Genomic DNA, 14,702 nt, shown 5'->3' with positions numbered 1-14,702 from the left:
CGGTTCTTTATTTGAAACGTTAGATTAGTTCATGACATTTACTTTTTGAAGATAATTTCATTTAAATGTTGACCGCGGCTGCGTCTTAGGTGGTCCATTCGGAAAGTCCAATTTTGGGCAACTTTTTCGAGCATTTCGGCCGGAATAGCCCGAATTTCTTCGGAAATGTTGTCTTCCAAAGCTGGAATAGTTGCTGGCTTATTTCTGTAGACTTTAGACTTGACGTAGCCCCACAAAAAATAGTCTAAAGGCGTTAAATCGCATGATCTTGGTGGCCAACTTACGGGTCCATTTCTTGAGATGAATTGTTGTCCGAAGTTTTCCCTCAAAATGGCCATAGAATCGCGAGCTGTGTGGCATGTAGCGCCATCTTGTTGAAACCACATGTCAACCAAGTTCAGTTCTTCCATTTTTGGCAACAAAAAGTTTGTTAGCATCGAACGATAGCGATCGCCATTCACCGTAACGTTGCGTCCAACAGCATCTTTGAAAAAATACGGTCCAATGATTCCACCAGCGTACAAACCACACCAAACAGTGCATTTTTCGGGATGCATGGGCAGTTCTTGAACGGCTTCTGGTTGCTCTTCACCCCAAATGCGGCAATTTTGCTTATTTACGTAGCCATTCAACCAGAAATGAGCCTCATCGCTGAACAAAATTTGTCGATAAACACATTTCGAACCGAACACTGATTTTGGTAATAAAATTCAATGATTTGCAAGCGTTGCTCGTTAGTAAGTCTATTCATGATGAAATGTCAAAGCATACTGAGCATCTTTCTCTTTGACACCATGTCTGAAATCCCACGTGATCTGTCAAATACTAATGCATGAAAATCCTAACCTCAAAAAAATCACCCGTTATAAATTTTAAGCTAAAAATATTATATAGATCATGAATTACAGCGTGCTAAATACAACCCGTTCCAAAAAATAGGACGCACTCCTCTAGGATTCCGGCTGTTTGTCTTATCTGAAACAAAAATAAATAATAACGGCGTATTAATATGTGAGCCTAAATGCACGGAATAATCTATTATCAAATGAATGTATGAAAAAATGGACATTTGATTTGGATTTGACAAAAGTAGCGAATTTTGTCTGCTTTTTTTTGTCTTTTGCTATAAAAAAATCAATTTATGCGAGAATTTTCGACTGAGCACTATGATGCCCTTACATGTGCCGAGTATACTCTAGAACTTTTAAGTAGTCGGTCAAGTTGTTTTTAAGATACGGTGAAGGAAAATCACAGTTTTCAGAATAGCGAGTTTAAAAATCGGCTTAAACAACAGCTGAACAACACGTTCTTCTAACTGCTGTATATTTAAAACGACTTCGAATTCTTAAGAAATCACTTTGCTACCGACCGTATTCTAGACATGTTAGGAAAGCAATTTATGAAAAATAGGAATCAAAATATAGAATATTGCTTTTTAAAAAGTACGAAGATTGAATGAAAAACCCCGAAATTGTTTATTAAAATTAATTAATAATTTGTATAAAAATTAAATAAAATAATACAAAAAATAAAATGATTTAATAACAAACAATTTTATCAATATAATACTAGCATCTGATTTTTTATTTAATTTTATTTTTTTTTAAATTATTTAATGTCATACTACCATAATTCATACTTATTGTGTTTTCATAAACTTAAGTTATTGTATTTTTATAATTAAACAGATTCTAAACATATTGATATTAAAAAAAAGTAATAATAATAATCTGATTATTTTATGATTTATAAGATATGAAATTTACTTATAAATATCCGTTATTATATCTGGATTTACAAAGATCCTTATCTTTAATTTCTCCTATACTGATATTCAAGTATCAAAGTGTTTACTTGATTTTTTTGTTTTGAACTCTGATTACTAGTGTATTCTATCGAACCAGGCAGTAGTAAAATGCATGAAATTCCAAGCTATTATGTACCATATACTCGTACGTCATGGAATTATATATCAATTCTGCGCTCAAAACAAAATTAAAAATCTTGATAATTTTAAGTATTAAATGTTTATATATTTTTTACTTTTATTTTTTTTTATTTTTTTTTTAATTTGTTCCGAATAAATATTCCAAAATTCTTGAACATATTTAAATGAGTCCAAATATTTCAGAATAATTCAAGTATACTTATTCGCAACAGAATTGCTTTAATTTATATAAAACCGCTGAGCTGCACGAACATATTTTCCATTATGGATGAAACGTGTCTTTCACAGGGACAATATTTCAAACTTATAATTTATCCGTATAAATTTGTATACTATTCCGGAAAATGACTGCATTTTATTTGTGCATTCCTTACTTTGTTTCCCACTAACAAAGCACAGTACAAAATACTGCTGCAAAGTAATGAATTGAAAAGTCTCTTAACAATAAAAACAAAAAGCAAAAAAAACAAGATATTTTTAAAACTATTTTATATAAAATAAAAAATATTGCACGCCAGCTATTATATTTATGCATTTACGTGTGCAATTTACACAGCAATGAGTTTTTTATATTTTATACTCCCCCGCCACGCTGCGAACGCTTTAATTATCTAATGGCTTTTGTCTTACCGTCCTTTGGGACTGCTGGACTGACTGACTGCCAGCACATTAGCGGAACTACGACGTGCCTAAGTATGCCCATCAATGGGTGAAATATCTAAAATGTACTTGCATGTATTCCCTTTGTGCCCGCCGATCGCTGGTATTCGCGCGAAACGTGCGCTCATCGCCACCGCGACAGCTAAATTTCAACTTTGTGCAATGATTAATTTGGCGATGATTAATTTCCCACAAAACATGACGAAGAGTCACTTGTTGTACTAGTAATTTTGCTTTATTTTCACTGTTTATTTTGCTTAAAAATAGTGCTTAACTGCATATACTCTCCTACTTACATACATTCGCACGTAGTTTCTCACCACAAGCAAACAGCTGCTGTCATTAGCCACTCATATGTACAAACAGAGTCGCCTGCATCACGTGTTGACGCTGTTATTGGAAATGTAAGGCATTGTTGATAGCTTCTAGTAGTTTTCCCCCTCGCCAACAGCGCGGTAATTAATATTTAAATATGACTTCCTTTGCGTTTGATCACAAAGCGTTTATAGCGAAAATTTTTACTTCAAAGCCACTTACTGATCAGTCATCAGTTTGCTCGCACTTACATACTACGTACAAACATATGCACATATGTACGAGTACATGTGCATAGGAAGATATATAAAGGTGTGCCCACCCACCGCTGTTGGTTTGACTCTGATAAGCTGATTGCAAGTTTAGGGTAATCCTCAATAGTTTGTCAGTTAAGTCAGTGAGGATGTTTTGCAGCATGTTGGTTGTTGTTGTATTCGTTGAGACTTGTTGTATTCCATAAGCCTTGCTATATGCAATACCATGTTGGTGGTGGTGGGTGCAATTTTGACTGTTGCTATTTTTGGGGAGTGACGTGTTGGTGGTTAGTTGCGCGGGTCATGGGTGCGTGGCAAGTGGTGGTGGTTGATAACTATCGCTATTTGGTATTAAATTCTTATGCAATCATGTCCATTATCGTTTACTGATATGTTAGAGATATATTTGGGAATTGCATGGAGGCAATGTTTTTCTGTTAAATGCTTTAGTTGTAATATTGTTCGCAGAATCAATTAATTTTTTTTTTTTTTTGTAAAAGCTGAATTTTCTGGAAATAATGGGACTATTGTTATTGTTATTATTATTTTTATTAAAAGCTTAAGTTAAATCTATTTAGAATACAAAGGAAATTATTAAAAATCACTCATTGAAGTTTGCAACATTTTTTTTTGAAATAAATAAATTAAGTTAAAAATCACATTAGGGTGTGTAAAAAAAAATTTTAAAACATCACTTTTGGGAATACCACTAGTTTTCTCGAAAATTTTAAATTATATACGTTTTTAGAAACTTAGCAAAAAAAAGTATTTTAGAGACCATCAGAGAGTTAAAGTATTGCCAAACAATTATTAGTTGATTTGTACACCGATGATGTGTGATTATGTGCTTAATACATACAAATGTCAAACTAAAAAAATTACTAATTCATTTTAAATATAGCAAAATATAAGAATATCTAGAAGGTGCTAAATAATCTTATCCTATGTGAACTAAAATGCATTCTGAGGTAACGGAACAACCGGTTATTCCCTCCTAAATTTCAGAAACCTTAATACAATAAACGATAAAACAATAGCAGGATGTTGAGATGATAAGTTAATAATAGAGGTTAGTCATCATTCATAGCGTAGTGTGATAGAAATCGACCTTGCTATTCAAAACGATCCTGATTTGTGTAAAAAATTATGAATATTGTACATATGGATAGACAAAGAAGTTGAAGTTTTGTGTTGGTTTCTTCGTAACATACAAAAACCCTTACAAAGATGGGTCCAAGATTTTTAAAAACGTTTTAGTATATAGTGAGAGGTTGAGCTCAGCTAATGGTATAACAACATCACTTCCAACAACGAAAAAGTATTTAGTAACCCTATATGCGGAGCTTTTTCAACAAACTTAACCTCAAATTTCCAAGAAGAAAAAAAAATTATTCTTGATAATAGTATACTTTTTTTTCTACCTTCAAAACAAAAATTTTAGAACACTAAGTATTGAACATTACGGTTTAATTAAAGCTCATTAGCATAATGCCGCCCACAGCAAGACAAAACAAACCAATTCGGCAATGAGCTTACTAAAAACTTATACACATATGTAAATAAATATATACATATGTACATGTATATGTGAGTATTGCACAAACATACACTAAAATATTATATATGCGCACCAACTGTGTGTAGATTCCCTAAGTTAAGGTAAAAAAATCATCTGTACACACATAAATATGTGCATATATGTATGTTTGCTTGACTGTGTCTACTCGCGTCGCGATAGCTGCAGTAAATTCGCAACTACCTTCACTTTCCGCTGGCTTTTAAGTTCTGATATAAATATATATATATATTCATACATTTTATTTAGATACATACAAACACGCATATACATATATAATGTATGTATGTGTATATTGGCAAAGTTTCAACGCTCCTTATATTTTCTTGCGCTGTGTTGCGCTTCTCTGACATTCGTCCAAAATGTCAAATATTTCTTCGCAAGTCTTTTTGCTCTGCATGTTTCTTTATACGGTTCTTCGCTGCTTTATGGTCGTCTCGCGATATTTGCAATTTCGGTCCTGAGCCGCCCAACATTCGCAAAACAGAAATCGCAAAGCAGTTTTTCGTTCGTTTGCTGATTTACACATATTCGAATGATTGAGAGCCGATGATCGTGCGAGCGACAAACTTTTTATTATTTGCCTTGTTTGTTGCTTTTGCTTTGCACAGTCTTTGTGTTATCTTTTTATACTTGAGCGCTAGCTCAGTTGCCACCCATACACACATACGTGTACACAGATACACAGCACCCCTGTGCGCCCCGCCGCCGTCTCCAATTGTCCAAAGACTGGAGCTGTCGCTGGCCGCGGCTGCTGCGCTGTAAGCTCTAGCGCAAGCGGAAGTTGTATTAGTGAGCGCGTCACGCTCACAATTTTCGCTCATTTACACGCACACATACACACAAGCATGCCTCAATTGCGAATTTTTGTATTTTCGCACTCCGCTTTGCTTTGCGAATTCTGCGCTACCCTGACCAACGCACTGTACTCAATTGTCGCTATACGTGTAGATATTCCGGTAACTTTGCCTATGCGTGCGTGTGTATATTTGCGCACTGTACATAAATTTGCTGCATACATATATGAATATGTGCAAAAGTTAGCCAAGAGAGCGCATCTTATGTGTGCATGTGGGGATGCGCCTTAAAGACTTTGCCATTTGCAAAATATCTGCCGCTTATCGTAGCGCGCAACACATACACACGCGCGCGTCGCGACTGTAAGAGAGCGGGAGAGCGCGCTCCCCTTCATTGCAGCAATGGCGTAGCGTTTGTGCATTGCATTTGTATGCGTAGAATGCATTTAGGCGCGCTCACGAATGCAGCGCTTTTACTTCCCTTTTTGCAATTTGCCGCCTTGGCGACGCTCTCTTGTCGCTCGTGTTGCAGCGAGCGCATTTCGCCTTAGCTTTTGCACTGCGTCCATTGTGCGCTCCTGCTTGTATAGTTGGTGTATGCTATGTGTGTGTGTGTGTGCGCGTGCGGCGCTCACCCATTTTCACTGTGTTGGCATGCTGAGCGCGCTTTGGCGCGACCAGGCAATCTGCCGCCGTCGCCGCAGCCAGCTAATGCGAACGCCACAAGACCAAGACCAGACCGTCTCCGACTGTGAATACGCTGTGCTGTGCTCCGCTGTGACTGTGCTGTGCTGAGTGCGAGCAGACGGTATTTCGCGACAGTTTCCATAATCAACAATAAGCAAATTAAAAAAAAACAAAAAAATTTATACACTCATCAAATAAATAAAAAAAAAAGTAAATGCCTAGGAAACAATAATTAAGTTACAACGGTTTACAAAATATTTAAACAATTTTTATATAATTTTCGTTATGTTTTGTATACAATTTTGTTACGCCTAAGAATAATTTCGTGATCTCAATCAAAAGGAAAAGTGTACGCGCTCCTCCGACAGTTGTGTGCACACGTTATACAGTTTTTTATTAAATTTATAAGCGCGCGCGCAGCAAGTGAATAATAAAATAGCGACATATATACATATATGTATGTGAATACCGCCGGTATACATATAATAAAAATATCTCAACAGTAATTCTAAGCCGAAATAGCATAGAAGTTGATAGAGTTGGAGGGAAGCTCGAAGCAATTGCAGTTCAAAAGTTACAAAATTCCAAATATAAATACAAAAGGTAATTAAAAATATTGTGGCTGGGTTGAATTTTTCTCAATTTGCAAATTTGCATTGTGGCTGCGTGCAGCGAAAAGCGAAAAAATTTTATTTTAACTTTGTGTCTGCTTGCGCATGTATTAGTGTCGTCGTGTCTGTGTCGGCGTGTGAGCTGTGAGTGTATGTGCAGTGTTGAAAAAATATTTGCCAAAGCACTAGCGAAAGTGCCAATGAAACGGAATGCAGAAAATATTGAACAATGAAATGAGTTAGCGATTAAAAATAAAGTGAACAGATAAAAATAAAATAAAATACAATAAAATAAAACGAGCAGCTAAAGTGTCGTTAAAAGTATGTGACGAGTTGTAGAAACTGCAGAAACAATATAATTAAGCGCATAACGGCATTTCAAATGTTTGTGAGCAAAAAAATAAACAAAGAAATTTAAACATTGCTTTTATACAAAATTTAAAAAACAAATAGCGTGGTACTAATAGTACTGAAAAAAATTTCAATATTCGCCAAAAAATATTTTTCGCAATATTCATAAAATTTTGGCCAAACACATATAAAGCAATTTAGACACACGTACATATGTACATATATTAAGCATACGTCGACAACTAAGCGTAGCTGTGTGCGTGTGTATTTGTGTGTCTGCATTCCGCCTGCGCAGCGCGCCCGCCCCCACATTGCCCCGGCGACGCCATTAGCCAGCGAGCACACGTACTTACACGCACACATATATCAATAACATATTCAGAAGTGCATTTGCGACTGTGTGCCGCTTATACACTTGCACTTGCTATACGGCAACTCCACACAGCAGCGACTCTACCTACATTTCCATTTCCACTTCGACTTCTGCCATTCGCGTTGCTGCTGTAGAATGCGCCAAAGCGCTGCGTCTTTATCGCGCACTATTCGCCCCCAGCGCCTCCTCCTCCGCTGCTCTTCGGCTGCTGCTCGTTGTACATGTGCAAGTGTATTTATATTTATATATATATATAAGCATACACATGTGTATGTATGGTGTGTGCGCTCTGCACCTGTGTGCGTACAATTGAAAGTGCAAACATGAGATATTAAAATTCAAACGTATGTATGTATAGAAAAAGCAGTAATTCAACTGCTGCAACCTGACAACCGGCCAACCAGTCGACCAGCCGTCCGTCCGACAACCGCTTTTTGCCTGCTGCTCACCTCCTCGGCAGTACTGCCGCACTCACCTTCACCTTGCCAGCTAGCTAGCTTGTTGGCTGTCTGGTTGGCTTGCTTTGTTAGCTGTCCGTCAGTGCGCCGTTCATTGTCGTCGTCGCCATCATCATCATCAACATCATCATCGTCCCCATCGTATTTGTTTCGTTCCATTTCGTTTCGTCTCGTTCACTTCGGTGCAACCCCAAAAACGCCAACGAAAATCCAGTCAAACGCGTACATTTTACTTGAAATTCATGCGATTGCTTGCGTGTGTGTGTGTGAATGCACAAGTGTGCGTGTGTGTGTGCATTTATATATGGGACTGCAGTTGGTAGTGTGCGTTTGTTACAGTGGTGCTAAATGTGCAAAAAGTGCATCTAAAATTATGAATTGCACATTACAAGTGATTAATGAGTGTCTTAAGTGAAAATGAAAGCGAAAAATTTATGAAATGTGAAATTAAGCAGCGAAATAAAAATAGCATAGAAACGGCGAAACGAGGGCATATGAGTTTGCATAAATAATAGTGTGATTATTTCTTTTACTTAAGCAATAAAAATGTGAAGCTGTGCTAATTGACTTTTTATAGATTTCTTCTTGAATATTTATACTCTCCTTTTAGTGGGTATAAATATGGAAAATTATTATGGGCAAGAGAAGAGTATGAAAGATTAGAGTTTTAGTAGTAAAGTTCAGATAAGTTGTCATCGACATCATCTACCAGGACATTAGAGAGAGGGGTGTCTTATGTGTCATAATTACTCATGTTTGCCGGTCTCTAGTATTCTAATTGGTTCTAATTTGAATTAGTCATTTTTCGAGAAATTTTAAAATAATATTTCATGTCAAATTTCGTTAAAATATTTGATCAAATTAAAAAGTTTTCCATACAAGTACTCGTTTTGGGTTGGTCAATTTATATGGTAGCTATATGCTATAGCAGTGTGATCTGAACAATTTCTTTGTATATTTCACCATAGTTTTAGGCAATAACTCGTGTTAAGTTTCGTGAAAATATCTCGTAAAATGACAAAGTTTTCCATACAAGCACTTGATTCCGATTATTCAGTTTGTATGGTAACTATATGCTATAGTTGTCTAATATCGGCAATTCCGACAAATGAGCAGCTTTTTGAGGATAAAAGGACATGTGAAAAATTTCAGTTCGATATCTCAAAAACTGAGGAGTTAGTTCGCGTATATACAGACTAGATCGGTCAATCAATCTATAGTGGTCCGATCTGAACAATTTGTTTGGAGATTATTCCGCTGCCATACGCAATAATTTGACTCAATTTCGTAAAGATATTTTTTGTTAAAATAGTTGTCCGTACAAGAACTTGCTTTTGATCGTTCAGCGGTCCGATATCGGCTGCTTCATACAAGTACTAAATAAATCGACTCAGCTGGTCAAGCTACCTTCCGGCTGTTTAAAGCTAAATAAACCTAGAGGCTGGAGCGTTTTCATTCTACAAAACTTTTGACAACTATTTAATCTGAACAAATAGTGATCGAAAAAAAATTATTTTCTTTCCTTTAAATTATAATTCTCCAACTTGGTTATACTTCACAAATTTGAAAATCTCAAAAATTTATTTTTTATTTATTTTCTGAAATGATTTCTCTCATGTTTGCACAAATCTCGCAGGCTAGCTACTTTACTCGTTAAAAAGTCAGCATGTGCTCGCACGCAATTCGTCGCAATTTGCCGGCTACTCGCTGCTGTGTGGACGCTTTTCATTTGGCATACCAAACGTCGACTTTCATCACCCGCCCCATCTGCTGCAGCTCGATTTCTTTATTTTTATTTTCATATGATTTGTTATACTTTTTGTTTTATTTCGTTATTGATTTGTTATAAAGTCTGCTCACTCGTTCGTTCATCGCTTATGCGCTCGTTGCTTATGGTAGCTCACTTTGTGCATAAAATAAAATGGATAATTTGCTGCTGCTTGCAAAGAGAAATTGTATTGTAATATTTACTACTTCTGATACTTTTACATAGAAGGTTTGCCAACAGTTGCATTACAGCTCCAACAACATGCTCGCTATTGTTGTCAGTTGTGTGGGACAAGCATAAAATTTACCCAGCTGCAGTAAGCTCTATAAAGTAGATATCGCATATCGGAGCGCTTACTTTCTTTTTATGTGATTGCAGTCGGAGAATAGCCGATAAACGGGCGCTCAAGGTGAAAAGCGTGCAGCAAAAAGCAATGAGCGAAAACTGTGCGACCACCTGATCGGTAAGCTCAATTTCAAGTTTCTTTACGGACTACTATTAAGTAATAGAGACTTAATTTGGAATTGGCTACAATAACGGGATTTTATTGACTGATTTTTGGCAAAACTTATATATTCTATACACATGTATCACATGTGCCTGTTTATATGAATCAAGTATTTCTTGAAATAGAAAGCAAATTCTATATTCAAACCGTGGCAATTTGCAAATATATTTAAGACAACGAGCATAAGCTCACAAATGCTCAACGCCCACAGACGCCACATGCAGTTGTAAGCACAATTCTATGATATATACATATCTACCTACAGATATACATATACAGTAGAACTTTCCTAACTCGAATCAGCATAATCCGCGAAAAAAAACTTCTAGTGATAGAGATTTCAATTTATGGAAGCGAATTTGTATGAATTTTGACTTCCATTGCCAATTCAAGATTTTATGTTATGGAGAACTTCGACTTTTAGATGTTCGAGTTATGGTAGTTCCACTGTATGTACTTGCTGTATGAAGATATACTGATTATTATTGGGACACTTCAAGCTCCAAGCTGGCAGCGGATCTAACGGCTGACTAAAATTTGAACATACATACATATACATACATATACATATGTACGAATGTCCACTGATATTTCATGCATATGTGCAGCAAAGCAGCCTGCAAACAAACCTAAGCGCTGATATAAAATCTCATAAAAAACGAAGCAATGTTTGCTTTGCTTTGCAAATATATGCACATGCCTACTTACATATTTACAGGCGCACTATCTATTTATGTGCCTACTTATAAATTATTCCCGTTCTGTATCTTTGGCAAATAAGTAGATTCGCGAAAAGTTTGCATTGGCTGGCAGTCTTGTTGGCGCAGTGTCTTTTTGTCCGGCCGGCGAGCAAGCTAAGTACGTGCATACAAACATACCTACACGTATACATATTAACATGCAAACACACATACAGTTGCAACGAGCAAATGGCCCCAAAATGCGCTTGTTTGCCTTTCGAGTAGCTTTACTTGCAAAGACTGCTGCGTTTGTTTGCATATATTTTTGTATGTTTCTTATTATTGTTGTTGTTTTCTTATTCTGTTTTTAGCCGCTGTTTGCATTGTGACTGCAATTCACGTCACAATCGCATTAACGCGCCGGGGGAGCACCATTTTGTCCACCATTTTGTTCTTGTATTCGCCTTGTTGCTTTAGCTGTTGTCGTCGTTGTCGTCGCTGTCGGCTTCGGTCGGCGCAGCAGCACGCCGCACTCGTTGCAGTCACAGTCTCAATTGTAGTCACAGCGTTGTTTTTGTTGCTGTTGTTTTGCTAAATGTCTTCGATAAAATTTAGTCATTGTTGTTGTTTTTGCTTTTTTCCCGTTTCTTACTTTGTTCGCATGTTTCACTAAGTTGTGCACGAGTATTTAATGAAATTCGCCAAGGCAAAAAGGTAGCCAAGAGGCATAAGAAACAAACACGCACACACAAATACATATCTGCATATGTACATACATGCATAAGCACACAAACAAACGCGGTCTGCCAGACATCCACCAACTAACCAAGCAAGCAGTCAACCAGCCAAACAACCAACTAAACGGCGAAGTAAACGATCGTCTGACCCTCTGCCAGACTAATCGACTAAAATTACTTACACACATTCACATGCATACGTAAATACTTATGGCATACAACAAACATGTGTGTGTATGTACACAAAAGTATTTGCCTTTATTTTGTATAGGCCTTGCTTTAAGAACTCCAGTTTGACTTGCACATTGCAAAAGTTAAAAAAAAAACACACAAAACTTTGGTTTGTTCGAAAGTTAGGCAGGAAGCCAAGCATAAGAGGTTTGTGATGTGCACATGTGCTTTGAAGAATTTTTATTTACTTTTAATTTCTTCGCGTTCTTAGCAAAGATTCGCACCAGTTTTGAGATATAGCAGTGTTGATTTTTTGTTAAAATACTTGTATTTCAATATTTTTTATAAACCTAAAATGGGGTAAAACTTGTTACCGTATTCTGGATAGCAAAATATAATTTTATACTATGCAAGGGACTTACATATGTATGAGAGATTTTGCAGATCTTAGCTTTTGTTGTAGTCTATGGTAGCGATCATAAGTTAACGTTTGAAAACATTGTCACTAAATATCGAGCAAGACGATCCAATTTACCCGCGGTTTTTCTCAAGGCTTAAATGAATAACTATTTGCCTTTGCTGTTAGAAAGTGCTAAGAAGATGATCAAAATAAATATTTTCCACTTCTAAAAAAGAGTATTTGCCTTTGATGTGCTATTGATACTGAAAAATTTCAAAGTAAACAGGACTTTTTGAATCTAGCGCCCCCTGATAGCGCCATCTATATGTTGACTGGTGCGTTAGAATCTGCTACCTTTATCGATTGTCCAGTGAGAATTTCATGACATTTCAGTGATTGAAGGTGAATTTATTGCGTTTTAAGTGTCAGCTTGTGTGTGTTATCGGTGCGAAAATGAGCTTCGAACAAAGAGATAACATTCAATTTTGTTTTAAAGTTGGTAAAACTTTGCCGAAACGTTTCAATTGATGAAAAGAGTTCGGTTGCAACGTTTGCAAAGTGGTCGTGATGACATAAAAGACGATCAACATGTAGGCCAATCAAAATCCGTGATCGCCGGAAATTCCATCGAAACTGTGCAAGAATTCATTAAAAATCGGCCGAAATCATCATTAAAATTCATTGAAATGGAATTGAACATCTCCAAAACATCGATTTGTCGCATTTTGACCGAAAATTTGGGCTTACGAAAGGTGTGTGCACGGTTTGTTCCGCACAAATTGACTGACGACCAAAAATTGCTCAGAATCCAACATTCCGATTGTGGACCGATTATGACCGATTATTTGATTTGACATTTTAACCATTAACCACTCCCCGTATTCACCTGATATGGCACCGAGCGACTTCTTCCTTTTCGGAAAAATCCATTTGCCCATGAAAGGAAAGCGTTATGCAGACGGAGATGCCATTCAAAAGGCTTGCACCGGCATATTGGCGGCCATATCGGCCAACGATGTAAAACACAAAACTCGTTCGACATGGTTTTGGACCGTGCAAAAAGCTGTATTGAAGCAGAAGGAGACTATTTTGAATCAAATAAATTGATTTTGCCGAAAAAATCATTTGTTCTGTTTATTTTTTTTTTAAGCCCTGTTTTCTTTGGAAATCACCTTGTATGTACATTCACATATCGCAATTTAGTTACAAAAATGACATTTTCGACTTTTCTTTTGAATGAAATAAGTTGTAATCTATGGAAATTTCCTCAATATTGTTCTAAAAATGAACTGCTCAGAATCAAATGATATAAGAAAATTCCAAAATTTGAAAATTATTTGTGCTTTAGTTGCCAAAATAAACAGGTAAACAAAAACTTGTACTTACACAGTGAAATGTTTATGACATATATTATGACATATTTACGACAAATAACATACGTTTACATATATATGTATGTATATAATTTCAATGGAAATTGTGCCAATTTTTTTTTAAATAACATTAACAAGCCGAGTATATGGCCTTTGCGTTCATTTCAACCTTACGACAATTGTCAATGGAAGAAATGACAACATAAAAGGAAGATTGTCAAAGACATTAGAGCAAATAAACTATATTTAGAGGAAAATAGCATTACAAAGCAGATTTACAACAATTTTAAGCAAAAATTGTGAAGATTTTGTCTGTCAAATCACTGTCTAATACAAAAAATTTTAGTTTAAATAACTAAAAAAAGAACGTCTCCTCTTCATGAAGCATTGCAATTTGCTTTAAAGTGTCAGCTTTCTGAAACCCAGTTCAAATTTATTATTATTTTATTATTGATAAAAGAATGCAGCACAGAGTAGGTAGATCCAGTGCATTCGCTTAAGAGTTATCCGAGCTAGCTAGGAACTCCTCTGCTTCTTTTGTAGCTTCGCGCACATTATCGCAGCTTTCTGATGCATTTTACATGTAATATAAAAAATATATTATTTATATATGTACATGGTGTAATTTTTATTACTTCTTTTCACCATAGCGCTTATCAAGCGATATGCACGTGCGCCGGTTTTGATTACAATTTGGCTTGGGGGCAATCTTTGCACTTCCATTAAATGTCTGCACGATTTGTAATCGGCCATTGTGATGACTCCGCAACGTCTGGAATATTCTTGCTTCTCGCAGCAAGACGGCTTTTTATAAATAAATATACATCTACAGACACAGTGCTGCATCCATAACGACTTGCAAGGCATGTGTGGCCTGGCAACGCAAGAACCGTGTTTAATTGACATAAAATTGGAATGATAATGCAAATAATTGGTATATATAATTTTTTTGTTGTAATTTAATAAAGGACAGTTTTTTAAGCGTGCACTTTTGTGTATGCATAATATATGAAAAAAAAACTTAAAAACTTTTTT

The 14,702-nt window shown here is 36.1% G+C and overlaps 1 protein-coding gene across 16 annotated transcripts in view; it reads left to right on the top strand.

Annotated features, from left to right (window-relative positions):
- The window catches only part of LOC105227630 (heterogeneous nuclear ribonucleoprotein R), a 148,355-nt gene that overhangs the window by 77,106 nt on the left and 56,547 nt on the right, over positions 1 to 14,702 (top strand). The window contains exon 1 of one of the 16 annotated variants that reach the window (XM_049448712.1): positions 3,232 to 6,840. The exons of the other annotated variants lie outside the window; for them this stretch is intronic. The gene's annotated coding sequence lies outside the window, so the exon portion shown is untranslated. Of the gene's footprint in view, positions 1 to 3,231; positions 6,841 to 14,702 lie in introns of those variants that run through there. 16 annotated transcript variants of the gene reach the window in all.

The sequence above is a fragment of the Bactrocera dorsalis genome, chromosome 2 (genome assembly GCF_023373825.1).
Source record: "Bactrocera dorsalis isolate Fly_Bdor chromosome 2, ASM2337382v1, whole genome shotgun sequence".
Taxonomy (NCBI): domain Eukaryota; kingdom Metazoa; phylum Arthropoda; class Insecta; order Diptera; family Tephritidae; genus Bactrocera; species Bactrocera dorsalis.
This window is presented reverse-complemented; position numbering and strand designations above follow the sequence as displayed.